General features: G+C 41.0%; 1 protein-coding gene across 1 annotated transcript in view; it reads right to left on the reverse strand.

Annotated features, from left to right (window-relative positions):
* Positions 1 to 17,959, reverse strand: part of htr1d (5-hydroxytryptamine (serotonin) receptor 1D, G protein-coupled) — a 41,273-nt gene extending 23,314 nt beyond the window's left edge. The window contains exon 1 of the mRNA XM_057860374.1: positions 17,685 to 17,959. The gene's annotated coding sequence lies outside the window, so the exon portion shown is untranslated. The remainder of the gene's footprint in view (positions 1 to 17,684) is intronic.
* Positions 17,960 to 19,746: the final 1,787 nt, after the last annotated feature.

Here is a 19,746-nt window from a genome sequence, read left to right on the forward strand (position 1 = left end):
AAAATAAATGAACTCTATTATATAAGCTGCACACAGACTACTTTTCATTGTGACAAAGTGTCATTTTGTCAGTGTTGTCCCATGAAAAGATATACTTAAATGAAAACTCACTTTTGTGAGTTTCTGTATCTTGCAATAATAATAATAATATATATATATACCGTAATTTTTGGACTATAAGCCGCTACTTTTCCCCTCATTTTGAATCCTGCGGTCTATAGTCCAGTGCAACTGATTTGTTGATTTATTTGGGTTAACAGGTAACACTTTATTTGACAGCGGCGTCATAAGACATAAAATAATTGTCATAATTATGACATGACACTATCATAAGCATTCATGAACTCTTATGACAGAATTTTGTCAACAACTCCATTTATGTCCAGCTCGGATCTTTTAAAACCATTCAAAAGGGAGAGAATTTTACCGGATGACCAAAAAAAATGACATCTGTCATAAGCATTCATTAATGCGCATGGCAGTGCCATGTCATAATTATGATGGTCTTATGACAGTCTGATGGTGCCACTGTCAAATAAATTGTTACCAAATTCCATTACTAGCAATTAATGAAACAACTAGAACAGTAACTGAGGAAATAATTAGCACAGATCATGAATTTTGATTTATTTACATCTGCAGCGCGGAAATGCATATTAGGAGGCATGTTGGATGACAACCATGTGTACAGCAGTTGGCAGCAGAGGTTGAATTTCTCCCCCAAGAGAACAGTGATGGCCAAATGAAGCTTCTTGAAGCAGTGAAGCTTTCCAGCCAATTGGTTCAAAGCTTCATGGTGGTTCATTTGGTCTAATGTCAGTCTTATGATGCCGCTGTCAAATAAAGTGTTACCGGTGGATATCTGTTGGTGTAAATATCCCATAATACAGTGAGAACAGCTGCGGCTTATAGTCCAGTGCCGCTTATCGATGAACAAATACCGTTTTAGTGTCAAATTTGGTGGGTCGCGGCTTAGTCAGGTGCGCCTTATAATGTCTTATGTTACTATATTGTACCATCTACAAAGACAACGACAACTTGGTAGTGATAATGTATACTCAACAAGAAAACAGTACATTATTTTCAATTAACGGTACCCACCTGGACGCCACAAACTCTATGCAAAAAAGTTACCCGAGAGTTTAAAATTACGCTTACCACACTGAATGCTAATACTAACGGGAATGCGAATGCTCCGCTAACGCTCCGAGCCACCTAGCATCGCATTTCCCTCCTCCGCCCTCCCACTCTGCTACCTCCCAGGCAAAATCAGACAACAAGTGGTTCATTCAACTAAATTGTAGTAACGCCGCTAACGCGCCCCTTCACATCCTCGGTAACTGTAACGGCATTGCAAATATGGGGTAAATAATTAGATTACTGACTACTGGGAAAAAAAATAACACCGTTAGTACTGGTGCACGATAATTATTGGTCCGATAATTATCGGTCCGATAATAGGAATTATGACATCATCCCGATAAATCCAATAACATTATTAATAGGACCGATAATATGTATTGTGCTGGCTTTACAGTTTACAGTGACTTTACACACTAGTATAGGAAAGCATTTGACCATTTGCGGGGCATTGCCCCCACCTGCTGGTCAGAATAATTCGTTGCATCTATTTTTTTGTCACAGTAGTTTTGTTCACATTACAAGCTCATTCACATACACATTGCGGTGTGTAGCGGTCTCATTGACAATCGTGAATGCTTTCTGTTGCGTTTCCGCCTCGGAATTATGTCTGTAAGTATTAATGTTTACTTATACATATGGATGTGCACCATATGTTTACTTCTGTGGTGAAGGGTCATATGTACAGAACTTAAGTTGTTGTGTTAGAGAAGCCAGCCAATGCTTTAGTAGCTCAAGCTAGTGTGCTATGCTATACATATAATAGTTGTGCATATAAGTGTATTGTGCAGTTTGTTGTATATTGAGTAGAGATGTCCCGATCGATCGGGTCCGATCACGTCATTTTCAAAGTATCGGAATCGGCAAAAAAATATCGGACATGCCTTTTGATAATATATATATATATTTTTTTTTAATTAAATCGTTTTCTAATTGTATTTAACGTTACAAACATAATGTGTTACTCTTCCAGAGTCTTTAGTTTAAGCTTAAAGTAGGGTTATCAAATTTATCGCGTTAACGGCGAGAATTATTATTTTTTACATTTATCACGTTACAATATTTAACGCAATTAACGAATGCGCTGCACGACCCACTCACACATTGTCGCGTTCAATCTATAATGGCGCCGTTTTACCCATACAGTATATAGAGCTAAAAGGCAGCGTAAAATGAGTAGAGTGAATTTTGGCAGCCTTTGGAGCCTGTTTTTAAATGGTTAAAGCCTTACAATCCCTCTCCCAATGATTAGAATAATCGTGGGAAGCAATGTGGGGAAGAAAGGTATTAGATGATCTTTTTCTTAACGCCCTATGTTATTTCCCAATGCAGAGAAGATATATCAATTGGTACCACGACGCACAGTCATGGTTGCACTTCCCATCATGCATTTGGGCAGAACAGGTAAATGGCTACAGTATCATTTACTGAAAGCTCAACAAATACACTAGAAGGTAATATTTAGTCACAATATACAAAGTCACATGTATCCTTTAAGAATTACAAGTCTTTCTATCCGTGGATCCCTCTCACAGAAAGAATGTTAATAATGTAAATGCCATCTTGAGGATTTATTGTCATAATAAACAAATACAGTACTTATGTACTGTATGTTGAATGTATATATTTGTCCGAGTTTTATTCATTTTTTTCTTAATGCATTGCCAAAATGTATATGATCGGGAAAAATTATCGGGAATAATTGGAATTGAATTGGGAGCAAAAAAAAGCAATCGGATCGGGAAATATCAGGATCGGCAGATACTCAAACTAAAACGATCGGGATCGGATCGGGAGCAAAAAAACATGATTGGAACAACCCTAATATTGAGTATTGAATATGTGTATTTTTCTGCTGTACTTTCACATTATTAAGACGAGTGTCTTCCCATAAAAGCAAAAAAAGACCAAGCCTTGTGGTTTATGGACGTGCATTCATTTTTAGCTGGCTGTCGGGCAATGCAGAAGTGAAACGCACTGTTTTGTTCATGTCATCATGAAAAAAATCTGGTGAGATCAAAGGCAAATCTATGTTGAATCCACCACTAGTTTTTTTTTTTTTTTTTAAACCTCCAGATGTTCAAAAACTCAGGTTATACATTTAAAAATATATATATTTATTATCGGTTATCGGTATCGGCTTTGAGGAGCAGGAAGTTATCGATATCGGTATCGGGTTCAAAAAATGGATATCGTGCACCCAAAACCATTAGTAACAACCTTATACTCTAACGCCGTTATTAACAACACTGGAAATAGTAAGATTACAAAAACTGACTTGGCTGTTTAATTAGTTGTAGCACTGGAAGTCAATTTAATGACAATTAGAACCTTTCAGGAATGGAACATAAAGAAAGCTTTGTTCTTATTTTTTATGTGCTGTGGGGGGCTTGTGGTCCATCCGTTTTGTTTGCAGGTGCCCTGGAGCACAAAGAGTAGGTGTTCTTCCCGAGCTGCGTAGGCGTATACGCACATGCGCCATCTGCACCACCCCCCAACTATCCGCCTACACACACATGCAAATGCAAGTACAAAGAAAAAAAGATTTTTTTTTTTTTTACATTCATGGACATGCAAATTTAGGCCTTTGAGGTAAAAGTCAAAATGAGCCTGCGGTGTAAGGCACAAGTGGACTAAAAGCACCTGGCCAAGGGTGAAATTACATTTTTGTTAGGGCCAATGTTTGATAATGTGTCCTTAACGACTTTTGGCCTTATTCTTATGTTTTCAATTTTGAATAAAATCTTCACAGAGATTCTCCACTTATGAATAGAAAGTCACTAGGGTGAATTTAAAGCTGTAATGTGAAGTAAGGTTGGCCAACCATGTTTTTGAATAATATCAATGGCTAAACATTCATAAGCATATTTTCGTTACTTTTTTTAACGCAACCCTTCCAGATTCTTTGTTTAACCCATAGCAATGCCCTTGACAACGAAAATGCTTTTCTTCGGCAATCTTCGGAAATTACGTCACACTATGAAGTGCGAGGGAAGTCCGCCATAGAACAGTATTGTTTGTTGCATTGCTTCTCGGTAAGATGCCACGGCGGTTTTGTTCTCACTCAAATGAAAAGTTGTATGAGTGGCCAAAGGATAGCAGGGCACGTAAATGGACATCTTTCGTTCGCACGAAGCAAATGAATTTCACGCCATCATCGAGTAGTGTTCTCTGCTGCAAACACTTCGAAGATGCCTGCTTCCTTTACCGGTCTGCTTATGATCAAGGATTTGCCAAAATGTAAGTGTGATTTTTGGATAGATGACTGATGACTTTGTCAAAGCAGAGCTACCAACTGTTGTGGAATGTACAGTAGAAGCTAGCGACGTTAGCCGAAAGCCAACTCGTGGCAATAGTCGTGGCATAGTTGTTGTTGTGTTCGCTAGTGTTACGTCCCAAGGACGGCTCGCGAAGGGCGTAACATAAAACGAGCCACACAATTTCACAAGTGGCACAAAATTTACACAACAATCAAACTCTCAATGAATATGTACAAAATGTAGATGACGCGCGGCTTCAGAGTAAGCCCAGGCCAAAACAACAAACAAAAGGAATCTACACTTGAACCCCACCCGCTAACTAAAGACAGCCACTAACCTAGCTTCTTACGCTAAAAAAAACAGGAGAAAACGGGTTGAACAGAAATGACGACTTACCCCTTCTTGCTTCAGTGCTCTTATTTACAGTGGTGAACAAAAACGATCCAATAACGAATAAACACAAAAAACCTCACTGAAAAAGCGGGAGTGTATCAGACTAGCGATCAAATGTAAACAAGCGTGAATGGCGAGCAAACAGCTGGCGAGGAGGACCGCAGCAGAATGCTGTCAAACGTGAACGTTGACAGCTCAAGTCCCGCAGTGAATCATGGGAAATGTAGTCTCGGGACAACACTGAAGTGGTGCTTTGTAATCTGTTCGCTTGTGTGAAAAAACTACATTTCCTCACGCCATTAGACGCCACTTCCTGCCGATAGTCCCAGCTAGGAATTAGTAGTAGCTGGTAGTAGGAGGCGAGGCGAAGATGAGTGAGAAGCTAAACTTTACGGTCGAATGTGGCGGCAGTCCGCTATTATTTTGTTTTCTTATTGTTGCCGCAATAAAGTGGAGAAAGCTATCTCCTTCTTTCCCCCCAACGTTTTTATATTATTATTTTATATGCACGAGAGCTGCAGGATCGGCCAAAATGAACATGCAGTCTGATTATTATTTTTTTAAACAATGTCGTCAGATAGACAAAAACATAAAATGATGTGCAAATGCCTGCATCTTCAAATCATGAAAATAATCACAGCCAATCTTGTAATCTCGATGGGTCTTGTCTCCATTCCATGTCAGTTAGGCTCGGCACATTGTTTGCATCCTGATTAGTGTCTGGCTAATACATGTTAGGTCCAACATAAAATTCCAAGCTCCTCTTCTTCCTCCAACTCTTCAAAAACTTGGATCTCCTCCCTTGCGCTCGATCTATTATATCGCTGTTTGAAGGGCTTTGTATGGCGGCCGTATGGAGCGCTGCCATGGCTGTTCTCGGTGTGACGTATCACTTGCGGGTTCGTCCCCTTTCAGGCTCGAACTTCGGAAATGCGATTATTTTGTCAAAGATACAACATATCAATTATTTTTTTCATGCTTTATTTGTTGGACAATGTTTAATTACTTTAATTGTGACCCTATTTGGCATGTTATGAAATTACTTCACATCACTGCTTTAAAAGTGTTTGCGTTTACTATTCAGCTAAAGTACTTTTTACTGAAACTGTATGTAAGGTAATGTATGTGTGCTGCATGTATTAAATGCGAGTTGGCAAAAGAAAGTCGTATGACCCATTAATGCTGGCACAGATATCTCTGCCAAACTTTCTCAAAAGCTATTTGCATAAAACTGATTAAAATGCAGCTTCCTGATGTCGTATCTCCCGTTTTCCTAAAATAATCCACACCGATAAAGAAAACTTGGTGCTTGAGAACTGATATTTCCCACCATCCTACACGGTGACTCTCCTGCACGGACGTGACCCTCAGAAAGTGGAGCAGGTACTAGTACAAATCTAGGACACCTGAGAAGCCCTTCATTAGAAGTGTGTCTATATGATGAAGCTGACAGAGAGAAAGAGAGAGAGACACACACAAATAAACAGGCACACAAAATGAAAAATCACTGCTGTCAAACTAAAACGCAAACCTCCATCAGTGTTTAAACAGAGGTCACCCATAAAATGAAATGCTGTTTTGGATGCGAGCCCAACAACAATATCCTGTCATCCACAAAGACAAACCAATCTGATGAGATTTTATAGAGATTCAGGCATCTTTAATATGTCGACTGACAACTAGTTGTATGACACCTCTTTCATATCTTGAGGGGGTCTATATCGCTTTCACCGGTACTAATTAATTTTGAGGAGGGTGGTAGGAACTCCGCCACACAAAAAAACTACAAATGTGCTGACTGCTTTATGGTGTACGTCAGTTGCCCCTTTCCCCATTCATGATAAAGACAGAAGTTGATGTGAACGCTTTTGCGCTAATTCCGCAAAAATGGCAGAGCAACAAAAGCGACAAAACGTTTTGTCTGAGGAGGAAAAAAAGGGAAGCTATCAGGAAATACAGAATAAACATTGACCTGGCTTTCAATCGCTGGTGTGACGCCCCCCCCCCCCCCCCCCCCCCCCCAAACAAACTCGTCAGCGCTGACAAGTTTTGGTGGGGTGGGAGGGTTAGCCACACTAAGCCTCACGGTTGCTCACCGTCATATGCTATTGCATAGACTTCATAATGATATTGACCGGACACGGGGTGCGGGGCCGATTAATAGGGGGCCTATTTCCGTCAAAGCTGACCAAGTGGAAACACAAAAGAGCTTTTTACGTTGAAATTTTTGGGAATAAATGCTTAAATCCATGAATTCTTTATAGATATGGATGTCAAACAGTTTCTATTCTTGGTTAAAAGCAACAACAAAAAAACCGGGCAGTTAGCATTTATTTTACGTAAATATGTGGAATGTGCTAAAAATCTTTAAGCCACTGTGGCGCCGCCTTATCACAACAAAAAGCAAAAAAAAAACTGGCAGTTAGCATTTATTTTGCATGAATATGTCAAATGTGCTGCTAGTCTTTAAGCCACTGTGGCGCCGCCTTATCACGACAAAGAGCTTTTTACGTGAACATTTTTGGGATTAAACGCTTAAATCGCTGAATTCGTTATAGATATTGATGTCAAACAGTCTCGATTCTTGGTTAAAAGCAAAAAAACGGGCAGTTAGCATTTATTTTACATAAGTATGTTGAATGTGCTGCTAGTCTTTAAGCCACTCTGGCGCCGCCTTATCACCACAAAGAGCTTTTTATGTTGAAATTTTTGGGATAAATGCTTAAATCCCTGTATTCTTCATACATATGGATGTAAAACAGTTTCGATTCTTGGTTAAAAGCAAAAAAAAACAAAAACAAAACGGGCAGTTACCATTTATTTTACGTAAATATGTCGAATGTGCTAAAAATCTTTAAGCCACTGTGGCGCCGCCTTATCACAACAAAGAGCTTTTTACATTCAAATATTTGGGAATAAATTCTTAAACTCAAGAATTCTTTTTTTTTTTTTTTTTTTTTTTTTTTAAAACCTGTCCTGTTCAGCTGTTTGACACAGAGAATGGAAGTCTAAGTGCCCGGGTTGTCTGAACAGTTTTAATGTTTCACATTGAGAATCTGATATACTCCCATTGTGATCATTCAAAATACCTTTTTATTATGACAAAGCAGCGAACAGGAAGGGATTATGGGGGGACAGAAGAAAAGCAACACAAGAGAAGAAAGAAAAGAAACACATACACAAACAACAACAAGAAATACATAGAACATCTAGACTAATTATTAATATGCTGGTGCCATCGTCAGCGAGATGTATTTCCAGTTTACACCATGTGGGGGCCTATTGGCCAGTGAAAGAGGGGGACAGGTGTGTCTATAAGATAAGTGATTGAAAGAGATAGAGTGTACACAAATCAGTTCTGTGATCTAGAACCCAGTAATCATGTGAATCTCTTATGAGTGTAAGCCCGTTGGCGACCAACCCTACGCCGCCCCATCGCCAATCCCGGCACCAAGACCCCCAACCCAAGCATGCACTACGGCATCCCGCGGCACGCGAGCCCCACCGGACGCGCAACAGCCACGCAGACGGGCGGAGGAGCCGCGCGGGAGCCAACCCAGGGCCACGGCCCCCACCCAGCCAGCCCGGGGAGGGAGGGCCGGCAGGGGGTCGGGGGGTCCAGCGCAGCCCATCCCTCCTCCCGCAGCCCAGCAAGGGAGCCATCGCCCCCCCCCCCCCCCCCCCCCCCCCAGGATCCAGGGTGGTCCCCCGGGCCACCTGCGCACCCATCAACCGGCCTTCAGGGATGGCAGGAGGGGACGCACCACCAACCCCACATCTATCCCCACCCCCGCCCGCCCACCCGGGCCACGAGCCACAGCCGCAGCCCCCCAACCGGCACGGCACGCCACGGGAACCCCAGCAGCCCACTAAGCCCAAGGCAGGGCAGGGCCCCCCGCCGGTGCAGGCAACACCCTGCTGATACACCGGCGCCCAGCCAGCGACCCGCGACAGAGCGCAGGGCGGATGCCCAGCCAGAGAAGAGGGGAAGGCGGAGGCAGGAGAACGCCGAGGAACTGCCACGGGGCGATGCAAGATCGGAGCCCCGACCCCCCCACCCCACTCCCCCCCACTCAAGAATTCTTTATAGAGATGGGTGTACCATGACTGAACCATGACTGTGCGTTGTGCTACCAATTGATATATCTTCTCTGCGTTGGGTAATAACATAAGGCAAGTAAAGTTAAGACAATGATCAACTGCCACCTTGCATCCCCACATTGCTTCCCATGATATTTCTAATCATAGGGAGAGGGATTGCAAGGCTTTAGCCAACTAAAACTAGGCTCCAAAGGCTGCTAAAATTCACTCTACTCATTTTGCGCTGCCTTTTATCTATCTCTATAGGTAAAACGGCGTCATTACAGATTGAGCACGACAATGAGTGAGAGGGTCGTGCAGCGCATGCATTAATTGCGTTAAATATTTTAACGTGACACATTTTTTTAAAAATTAATTGCAGCCGTTATCGGGATACAGTAAATTTGATAACCCTACCTTAAGCCTAAACTAAAGACTCTGGATGAGTGTAACATATTATGTCTGTAACGTTAAATACAATTAGAAAATGAATTAATATACATATATATATTAGGGCTGTCAAAATTAACGCGTTAACGTGCGGTAATTAATTTTTTTGATTAATCCCGTTAAAATATTTGACGCAATTAACGCACAAATGCCCCGCTCAAACATATTAAAAGGACAGCAAAGTGAAAGGTGTACTTGTTGTGTTTTTCGGAGTTTTTCCGCCCTCTGCTGGCACTTGGGTGCAACTGATTTTTTTAGGCTTCAGCATCCATGAGCATTGTGTAAGTAATTGACATCAACAATGGCAGGCTACTAGTTTATTTTTTGATTGAAAATTTTACAAATTTTATTAAAACGAAAACATGAAGAGGGGTTTTAATATAAAATTTCTATAACTTGTACTAGTTATTATCTTTTATTTATTTTCTATAAATTTTTATAAATATTCATATATTTTATTTATTTATATATTTATATATTTTATTTATTTTTATTTATCTTTTAAGACCTACAAGTCTTTCTATCCATGGATCGCTTTAACAGAATGTTAATAATGGTAATGCCATCTTGTTGATTTATTGTTATAATAAAGAAATACAGTACTTATATACCGTATGTTGAATGTATATATCCATCTCGGTCTTATCTTTCCATTCCAACAATAATTTACAGAAAAATATGGCATATTTTATAGATGGTTTGAATTGCGATTAATTGCGATTAATTATGATTAATTAATTTTTTAGCTGTAATTAACTCGATTAAAAATTTTAATCGTTTGACACCCACCCCTAATATATATTAAAAAAAGGCATGGTCGATATTTTTTGCCAATTCCGATACTTTGAAAATGACGTGATTGGACCCCTCATACAACATTCAATCTTTTTCATATTTGGCATGTACGTGATGTAGCCCAGCCTGAACTCGACTTCATTGAAATATCACCCATTAGGCCTGGCGCCCCCTGCTGGGAAAAGGAAATGTCCTTTTTTACGAGACCGACTCCTCCTCGAAGGGACAAAAACCTAATGACCCCCCCCCCCCCCCAAAAAACAAAAACGAAAAGAAATTGGAGAAATCAACACAGGATTCCAGAGGGCCCGTTGAGTCCTGCTTGCAGGGCTAGTTTCATTTCATTTCAGGCAGTTACATTCATCTTCACAAATACAGTTCTTTGCTTTCAACAAACGACAAAAAAAAAAAAAAAAATGGCAGAAAGGGAGTGGGACGGAGTTTGAGTGGGAAAATCCATGATAAGGAGTGTCCATGTAAAAACAAAGAGTTTGGTTGGTATACTGAATCTAGCAGTAAAACAAGAACCTGTAAAAAGTTGACGTTTGGTGTTGTGATGATTATTTGGCCTTTTCTTGCTGTTTACTTTCAATTTGTGACACTCCAGTGTCAGTGTTTACCTCGACTCGGCAATGTTTCTTCGATTCGCCTCTGGTGTTTTGATTACTGCGGTGACAAACGACGACAACAGCCTGATTTCACCAGCACATCAATGACGACGGTCTACTTGCACGGCTACAACAGCTTTGTGTCAACGGCGAGGCTTATCTAGGAGTTTATCTTCATTTGTGTTATTGATCATTCGTAGAGGGAGCGCTTTGCCACATCTTCACAACATCTCATTACTGGTCCGGCGGGGTTTGTTTCATAGGCAAAAGCAGACTTTTTGCAGTGCCATCTGCTCAGCGGCTTCCAAGCCAACTCGTGTGCTGACTACTGTTAACACTTAGGGCCAGCGATGTGACGCCGCCGCTATTGGAAGGCACCTCAAAGCGTTTCGGAGTGTTTGTAGTTCTGTTTTTCTGCTTTTGAGGAGCGTTCAAGACACAAAGTCAGACTAAAATTATCTCGCGTCGGTTTCATTGCCTTCCTGTGCTGACAGACCTCAAGCAAACACATTAAACACAGGGAGGACGAGGTGTCCCCAAACTTTTTATGATGATGCCAAAAAGCGTGACATTTCTCTATTCTGTACTTATAGTTGCTATTAGGAGGCAAGATGGATATTTAAAATTTCTTTAAACCTAAGCTTTCAAAAGCTTCAACAACAACTGAGCTTGAACCAAGGATTGAATACGATATATTATCTAGTAAGTTAATTTTATTGCCAACAATGCGTTTTCAAAAGTCAAACTCCACCTATGCTTGGAACCATAGGCGGATCTACTATTGAGGCGAAGTAGGCTATTGCCTTAGGCCCCCAACCAGTCGGGGGCCCCCAACCAGCTACCCCTGCCCTAATGAGCAAGGGCCTGGGCCACCAGAGCCAGCAGCACCCCCAACTATTTGTCATGTATAATTATGTCAGCATACCAAACAAACAAATATAAAAGAAGAAATCCATTAAATGCTGCATTTATATTACCCCCCCCCCACTCACACTCACAAAAGCAGTAACAGTAACAGTCAAAATTTTTAGGGGGGGGTCGTAAGTCTAACTAAGGACATGTTTTATTGAAGTTGCAAAGCCTGCCCCGATATGCAATGAGTCAATTTAACGCAAGGTAAATAAAAATGAGGGCGGTAATTTTCACGGCAGCGTTTTATCACCGCATGCATGCGTGCAGATGACATATGAGACTCCAGTTCCTTTCACAGATGTTTATTGGTCAATCAACACGCCGTAGAATTACAGTTCAGACATGAAAAATTAGGAAACACGTCTATATTAAACACTGTAAACGTTAGCACTGCTACATTGAGGCTAATGGGGAAAAAGAACCTACTTTAGCCTGCTATAAAACATTGGCTGTCTTCTCCAAAACGCAAACTTGAGGTTAAAAGGAGACACTTCAAACATGAAAAATCGCTGGTTAACAGCGTTGGCTAACAAAAAATGAAAAAAAAAAATCTATTAATGACACCACAAGCAATAACGAAGAGTGCTTTTTACGGAGTGTATAGCTTTTAATATAAATATAAATAAATGCCACCTGCGCGTTTTTTTGCCTTTATCCAAGAACCGAGACTGTTTTATGTCCATATCTATGAAGAATTCAGGGATTTAAGCATTTATTCACAATAATTTTAACAGAAAAAGCTCATTGTTTACATTTGGCGGCCACTAATTTCCTTACTGACTAGACTCACAGTTCGCAATATTTATGTAAAATAAATGCTACCCGCACCGTTTTTTTTTGCTTTTAACCAAAAATCGAGACTGTTTCACATCCATATCTATAAAGAATTCAGGGATTTAGGCATTCATTCACAAGAATTTTCAATGGAAAAAGCTCTTTGTTTACATATGGCGGCCGCTAATTTCCTTACTGACTAGCCTTATATGAGGTGTTGATGTTGGTGAGCCGTTCTATTTTTCCTCCACTCATGACATTGTGTGTTACTCCCAAACAATTAAACTTTGGTTTCATCAGCAAAAACGTCTGTGGCGTGTGTAAGGGCCTTTTACGAACATTAAACGAGCAACAATGTTTTTTTTTTTTTTTTTTTAGAAAACAGTGGCATCCTCCGTGGAGTCCTCTCATGAACACCATTGTTGGCCATATTCTTACATATACTTGCTGTGTGCACAGAGATATTGGACTGTGCCAGTAATTTCTGTAAGACTTTAGCAGACACCCTAGGGTTCTTTTTTACCTGAGTATTCTCAACTCTTGGCGTCATCTTTGGTAGACGGCCACTCCTTGGGAGAGAAGCAACCATGCCAAACTCTCTCCATTTGTAGACAACTTTCCTGACTGTCGATTGATGAACATCCAGATTTTTAGAGATGGATCCCAGCTTCAGACAAATCAACAATCCATGATCGCTGGTCTTCAGACAGCTCTTGACCGAGCCATGATGCACATCAGACAATGCTTCTCATCAAGACCTTTCTTACCAGGTGTGTGTTTTATAGTGGGCAGGGCAGCTTTAAACAAATCATCAGTGATTGGGAACACACCTGACTTTAAAAAATCGGTAAAAATTGGTTTCAATTGCTCTTTAAGTCTCCTTTGGCCAGTACTTATCAAATAGTGGGGCGGGCCCCCTCAGGGGGGTGCAGAGCGATGTTGGGGGTGGCGCATGTCACTTTGGGGAACATACTTTTTTGCCGTACGAGAATAAAGTGTAATTGCACATCCTTTTACTGGGTGGCAGTGCCGCTCTCGTTTTCAGTGTTGCGCAATATTTTTGAACCAAACAAGAGGACACAGCAAAGAGCACTGGAGATATGAAAAGATACAAAAAGGAAATATGACGAAGCGTATGTAGCATTTACCTTTTGGCTTTGACTTTTAGTACAGTGGGAGACAAGGAAAGACCAATCCGTTTACTTTGTCAAAAAATGTTCGCAGCGGACAGCAGGAATTATTTTTTTCAGCGAAAACTTGCCGAATATTGCCAACACTCCTCCCGCTTTGTCAGTGTTACATCAGTAAACCAGCGAGCACTGTCATATAATCATATAAGGTGGCATACAAAGTTGCTCAGTGCAAAATAACTCCACAACATAGGAAAGGAGCCGAAACTGCCAGGAGCAAAAATAAACTGTCCATCTGTCCAATGACACTGTCGTTTTTGTTCTATTAATTTTTGTTTTTTCGGTCTAATTGTTTGGCATATTGTCCTCGTGAGTTAATATTGCTAATCAATTTGAATGCATTATTATTTATTAACTTTATTAAATTGCATTTTTCAATGTCAAACGGTGAAAAAATCTTGAGTGTATTTTTACAGTATGGATGAGTATTTTTTTCCTAAACTTTATTGTAAGTTGATCTATATTACTTTTTTTAATATTAAAAAGAACAAAATTTTGTGCAGAGGAGTATTTCATATACAAATGATACTGCAGTATATTTTCAATGGCGGCAGAGAGTTGGGGGGGGGGGGGGGGGTAACAGAGAATCATTGAGAAGCACTGCCGAGGGTTCACTTACTTTCCCCCCATCTGTCACTGCATTTTCATCTGTGTGATTTTGACAAAGATCGGATCGCAATTGATGGTGATTTTATGCAGAAATATAAATTCAAAAAGGTTCAAATACATTTTCATACCACTGTAGTTTCTGTTATGTTTACATTTCAATATATCAAATATCAAAATTGCAATTTGAAAAACTGAAAACTAAAAATCCTGTTCATTGAAAAAAAGTTTATTTATTTCTTTATTTTTTTAAGCCAGATATTTCAAAGTAACACATTTTAGAGGCAGGGGCGGACTGGTAATCTGTGGGTTCTGGAGGATCACAGAACGGCCGGTGCCCTGGACGGCCGGCGGCCGCCATTCATTATAGATCACTGTTTTTGTCCCCCCTAGCCTCTGATTATCTACAGTTTGCATCCAATCCGACAGGTGGCAGCAATGCGCCTGGCTGTTCATCGCCAGTCCGATAGAAGAACGAAAGAAGCACAAAGTTGCCTTCATTGGTTCCTTGTGGAAGCAAAATGGCGACGAGCGTTAATGCCCAATATGGATGGTGGTGGCAAAAAAAAGAAAAGAGAAGGGTGGCGCGGAGAAGGTTAGGAAGAAAAAAATTAAAGAAACTGGAGAGCAAAGCATTAAAATGTCATAAATTGACAAATATTTTCGCAACCAGCAGTCTGGCTGCAACGGCCACGTTGGGTAACAGCAGCCCAGCCCCGGCGATGGTGAGAGGGGGCAGCCGCTCTGACGTGCAGCCGGTGCAGGGAGGGAGAAAAATAGAGGGAGGAGGTAATGATAAGCTGGTGGAAGTTCGAGAGGGAAGTTCCCCAGACAAGCGCAGAGCAAGTAAAAAGGGATGAAGAGGGTCACTTGCTCGGTATACTGGCAATTGTTATCCACAAGGTAGGTACATTTTAAATGAAATAAATGACAATTAAAGGGTTAGTGCCAGCTAGTCGATGTACTCGTTTGCAATCGTGTCAAGTTATGCTAGTCCTACTATCACTCTCCTAAGAAAAAATATTATAGCTGTAAAACAACGTATGCACACGCAGCAGCAATATTAATTCAGAAGAAATATAACAAAATATTAATAAAATGAATGGTTTTACTTTAAAGTTTAGGTAGTTAAATTGATATATATTTTTAATCATTTATATATCGTTTTGTTTTCTGGTTAATACTTTCCAATGAAGGTTATGTATACAGGATTTGTCTTGAAATGTTTTTTGTATTTTCATTGAAATTTATTATTTGTATGGCAAGATTAATTATGGCAGGGGTCTCCAAACCGGTCCTCAAGGGCCACTGCGGGGCCTGGTTTTTCTTTCAACCGATCGAGTACCGACAGTTTAACCAATGAAGTTTCTGCTAAAACAAGCAGCACCTGACTGCAATCAACTGATTACACTTGCAAGAGGTGTTGTCTTGTTTTGTTGGAATGAAATCCTGTGCCCGCTGCGGCTTTATGTGGAATAGTTTGGAGACCACTGAATTATGGCATAAACAATGAAATCGTTTTATAGACAGAGATATATAGAGATATATTATAATCAATTGGATACATGAATGAATGAATGAATGAATTTATTGTCATCATCATCATAATCATTGACAGTTTCAGAATGTGGAATTTGCCCGAATACATAAAACTTGCTTTGAAGAATACATTTTCATTTGTTTATTCAGGTCTATCATAGAGCTAGTACAGAAAATGAACCCAACTCCAGTTCAGCCTTGCAGTACTTTGAGCGCCCCAAGTCAGACAGTGACAGTCTAGACATATTTTCTTCATTTTCTCTTAAAGTGCAAGAAATTGGTGCATTTTACAATAAAATGTAAAAAAAAAAAAAAAATCTCCCCGAGGGTTTGGCGGTATGCCCCCGGACACCCCTACGGGGTCTGTTTCCCTTCGTATAGCGTATCTTGTGGGCTGGGCTGAGTCAAAGTCCAGGGCTGCTTTTTAGTCCCAGTCCGCCCCTGTTTAGAGGTGTAATTGCAATACCGTGATAATGTGAAACAGTGATATTTTCGCTTAAGGTTATCATACCATCATAATTTCATACCGACACATGCCTACTCTCATCAGATTTTTGCTTTCAGAAAGACTCCCATGTCGGTGATTGAACGGGATGAAGTTGTGTGTAATTTTTCCTCAGTTTTCCTGTCACCCTTGACACTGAGCCCTATACCTGGCCCTGAGCGAGCTCAATGATTTGCAGCCGGCAGCGCCATACGTCCTTGTGACTCCGAGCAGGGTATCAGGCTAAAGTTGTACGGCGTCTACTTCCTTTAAAAGAAAGAAATCGTCCCTGTTGTTTTTCCCTCCACATCAGCATGAATTTCCTCTGGTATAAATTATGAAGCCAGATTTGTATAATTAGCCTAATGAGCTACAAATGGGCCCTGAGAACAGCCCCTGATCAAGTCAACTATTTCCTAATCCATTTCATTTCCATGAGTCCGTGTCATTAACTATTTATCAGCGGGTGCATGACGTGACACTGCCAGGATTTTCCTGCTGTTCTAATGGCTCTGATGTAGTTGTGTTCACCTCTGAGCGAGAAGCGAGAGAGCAGAGCATCAGCACGGTGCAGTCAAGAGTGCACTTTTCATCATGGTGCTTCCCTTTCATTTCCACAAATCACATTGCTGAGTGACTTCTTTCATGATTTACTTCTTCAACTTCGGACTTCTGACATCTTCCGATATTCCCAATATGGGGACCAATCAGCAGAAGAGATGCAACAAAGATGAGGATGATAAAACACCATATGCCTAAATCCTCATTGGACCATATTAAGTTCTTCAGCCTGGATAAAATAAATCTCCAAATGCGCCCCTCAGTCATCATCATTATGAGTTGCTCTGGATATGCTTTCTGCATAATTGCACAACGAGCAGCAACCAATACGAGCCATGTAGGATGCAGTGTGAACAATTGTCTCACTGTGATGTCACCATGTTGATGACACAATAAGTCTTCCATTCATCCATAACTATTAGGAAAATGTGGATTTCTATCCCTTTCACATGCAAACTCTCATGTAATCCAACAAGAAAAGACTAATTGTAGAAAAGGCAAACCGAATTAGATAATTATACTGAGGTTTCATTTATTCTCACGTTTGTTTTTCATTTATTATTAGAAAACATGTATGGTTTTATTCATAAAAAAGTGGCGTGAAGGTTTTTTATGCCTTCCTCATTGAGGAGCCAAAATATTAGGGACATTTCTCAGTCCGCGCTGCAGCGCACTTCCACACCACCGCAAACCGCGATAAATAACACATTAAAAAATAACTTGCTTTCTTTTATTTGACTGGGCAGGCCTCCCCAATAAAGTTCTAGCAACCACTTGTACTCTTATACTAGTTTTCACCTCGTCGCTGAATACAAATCTTATCAAATGACTGGGCGTAATGGAATCAGAATGCCTGAAAAGAATGAATGCTATGAAAAAATTAAGCACTCACCGTGTTTTGTAGCGATTACAAGATGCTACGGTTAACAAATCAACCAATCAGGGAATCCCTGGGAAGCGGAGAAGTCCGTTTCACGCGCGTCCGTCCCGGGCAAACGCACGATGGAAGCAGTCCGTCCGGCGCGCAGCCTCTTGTGTGCGTCCTGTTTGCTTTGCCGTCACGCACTGCGCTCCACATTGCATATCTCCGCGTGGAAATTGACGTCGCGGTCCGGTTTAAGTAAAGTTGGTCAAAACAAGTCGCGTGCCAACCCACGCGGAAGACGTTCTCTCTCTTCCAAGGTGGATGCAAGGTGCACCAAAGTGTGAGTGAGTGAGTGAGTGAGTGAGTGAGTGAGTGAGTGAGTGAGTGAGTGAGTGAGTGAGTGAGTGAGTGAGTGAGTGAGTGAGTGAGTGAGTGAGTGAGTGAGTGAGTGAGTGAGTGAGTGAGTGAGTGGTCACTACATTGGACATAGGTGTATATTGCATTATATATTGAAAATTATTGTTAATGAGCCAACTAGATGGTTGTGTATTGGTTTAGTTGTGTTTTTTCATTTTATGTTTTGTTTTTGTTTTGTTTTTCTTCTGTCTTTCATTGTGTGGACAGGAGCAGGGGCGTCACTAGCTTTTAGGAATTAGGGGGTGTTGAAATTCGCCCCCCCCCCCCCCCCCCCCGGCCCAGACGCACCCGGGGACAGCACCAACCAAAACAAGTGCCGCACAGCTGACGCTGCCCTGCGTGCGCCTGCCGGGAAGGCCGAATTTCGCGCGTCCTCTTATTTTAACCCTTTGTACTGACGCCATGTTTCAAAAGCTTGAAGAACACTCACCGAAAACAGGTTGACAATTTATTCGTCGACAATGGTAAAAACAAGGCAAAAACAGACGACGGAGGGACAATTCTGGATCCAAAACAAGGCTACATGTTTCCGAGCAGAAAAAATCTGTGTTATCTCAGTGTCCAGTCTTTTTAAAGTCTTGTCGAAGGCGTTTCTGGGCTTTGCTTTTGGGTCATCCCCTCTGTGGCCGGTTTTGGGCGGCTTAGGTTCGTGCGCGGATTGGGACGCCCGCTATCAACTTTGCTGTCCGGGCTGGTTGTACTTGTTTTAGGACAAAGCGCTTTGTCCTTGGAGTTTGCTGGGAGAGCTGATTGCCAGAGTTGGTGCGTCAATCTTGTGATAAGACGGCATTGTGTATCTCTTCTATTTCTTCTCATTAAACTATGGTGTTGTATTTATTTTATATTAGTAGTGTAGTCCTACCGTAAATATGAAAATGATATTATTTCCTGATAAATTATATTACGTGTGTTAGAGTAATGCAAACAGTTAGACGGTGCCTGTACCATATGTATGTGTTAGACTATATATGTGTTAGACTAATGCAAACAATTATATTGTGTGTGCGATGACTGTACCTTTTTCCTTCAGGGGGCTTAGCCTCCGGGAGATGACCAGGATGTAAGTGAACGTAGCGTTATATATATGGCGGAAAACACTCAGGTGACTTGAAGTTCCTCTCTGAGACCCCCAGTTTGACCAAATTTCAAAATTGTTCTATATGCATGTGCGATACATTATTGGTAAGCTTAAAGTGCATGTGACACGAAAAAGCATGTTTATTTCATAATACGCACGGTATTTTATGCTCCTGAATGATATAGACCGCTTGGATGTGTGTGGAAGCGATCGCTATATTTAGTTAGTTTTTTTTAATCCCGCGCCATGAAAATGAGCGACTTCCAGCTTCGGTCTTGCATTGAGGAGGAGGGCGCTGTGACGTGTACAGTAGAAAGCGTCCTCTTCACTATACAGCTTACTGTTGTGTATGAGGACGAAGGATTCAGCTGATTTTGTGGATTAATACGTTTATTTTTCGTATCACGCCAGCCAAACGGCTGCAGAAAAATCATTCTGTATGAGAGAGAGGCATATGCGCCTTTTTGGAGTTTCAAAAGGTTCCCATTCAAGGTGGATATTTACTGTGGGACCATTGGACTTACAAGGAAGTGAGTAAACATCTTGTTTAGTATTATGTCAAATATTAATACAGCTTTTACAAAGTAAACACTA

Source organism: Corythoichthys intestinalis, chromosome 15 (assembly GCF_030265065.1).
Source record: "Corythoichthys intestinalis isolate RoL2023-P3 chromosome 15, ASM3026506v1, whole genome shotgun sequence".
Lineage (NCBI taxonomy): Eukaryota > Metazoa > Chordata > Actinopteri > Syngnathiformes > Syngnathidae > Corythoichthys > Corythoichthys intestinalis.